The sequence below is a fragment of the Leishmania donovani genome, chromosome 29 (genome assembly GCF_000227135.1).
Source record: "Leishmania donovani BPK282A1 complete genome, chromosome 29".
NCBI classification, from domain to species: domain Eukaryota; phylum Euglenozoa; class Kinetoplastea; order Trypanosomatida; family Trypanosomatidae; genus Leishmania; species Leishmania donovani.
The window spans coordinates 340,233-341,652 of record NC_018256.1 but is presented as its reverse complement, the minus strand read 5'-3'; positions in this window follow the sequence as shown (position 1 = coordinate 341,652).

The following is a 1,420-nucleotide window of genomic DNA, read 5'->3' as shown; positions in this document are numbered from 1 at the left end:
CAGGCCGGTAGTGTTTTGAGGCAGAGGCCATGCTCGGATGACGGAGTCGGCGCATTGCTGTAGAGCGTGTGCACGACTGCTTTGCGCCACGCGATGGGGGCCTGCGACATGCCGGGTGGAGTGTTGTCGAGCTCACGTTGCGTGGCGGAGAACGGACGCACTGAAAAAAAGGCATACCGCGTGTCAGGGAAGGGGTGCTGATATACGTTTTCTTACCAGTAGCATATCTTCTTTCTTCTAGAGCGAGGAAATCGCATCGTCACCTTCACAGAGTCTTTTTGGCTCGGCTGACATCATGAATGCACTTTTCCTTTTCTTAACGTGCGTTGCCAACCCTCAGTGAGGAGCTGGTGTCGGGACCTCTGCCTCCACGAAGAAAGAACTTCTTTCCGCTGTTTGGCACAACTAGCAGCTGGCTGTGAACGTTTTGATGAGTTTCACAGGAGAAAGTATCGACATGCTGCGCAAGAAAACAGCATGGGAGGTACATGTGCTTCACCCGCAAAGCGCTGTCTGTAGAGGAGACATTGCAGCAGCGCCTGTGGAAGTGAAAAGGGAGAAAAGGTATGGTCTCTTGCTGGCAGCGCCGTTGAGTACCAAACGCCCTCTATGATGACTTCCTCATGAGGTTGCTGGGGCTTACTGAGTCGTCTTTCTCAATGCATCAGTGCGGTACCTCATGGACGCCGCTGGAGTTGTCGAAAGCTAGGATGACACCGAACCCATTTCTTCGTCACCCAGCAGTGAGTTTCTCGCGGCCCGGTTCACTCAAACCTCCTGCTGCCCTCCTTTCTCTTCGTTGTTATGCACTGCCATTCACCACTAAGCAGCCGACCTGAGAGCGTGCCACGCTCACTTTCCTCCCTCTTCCACGGTCTCTTGCGCGTCGTTTGCCAGGCACCAGCCTGCACTCGTTCCCGAGCCGGTTGTTGCCACATTCATGATCCTAATCCTCATCGATGTGCTGATAGTCGCGCCGCCCATCATCTAAAGTGCATACCATTACTCCTGCACAAAGTCTACCGTCGTCAAAGATGTCCCAGTCGATTTCGGGATGAGTGGTGAGGCTGATCGGTTATCTGCCTCTTGATAGCACATATTCCCATGCTTCTCTGTTGCTATGGCGGTGATCGCAGCCGTTGTGGCGTTCTGTGTTCCAGCGCTGTTCGACTTCATGACAATTGCGACATCCATTGCTCTCCTGTAAGTTTTGCAGTGGTACAGCGTCCGAATATCAAACGGTGTTGAGATTCGCCTCTAATGAAATATCTTTTACGGTGGCATTCTCACCTTCACCGCCACTGCCGTTGCACTGATCATCCGTAGCATTTTTTTTCTTTCGATCGGCCCCCGATGACGAGGATGGGCACCTCAGTGCGTGGTGTCCAGGGTCCAGTACTCTGCGTGAGGAAGGCAAGCA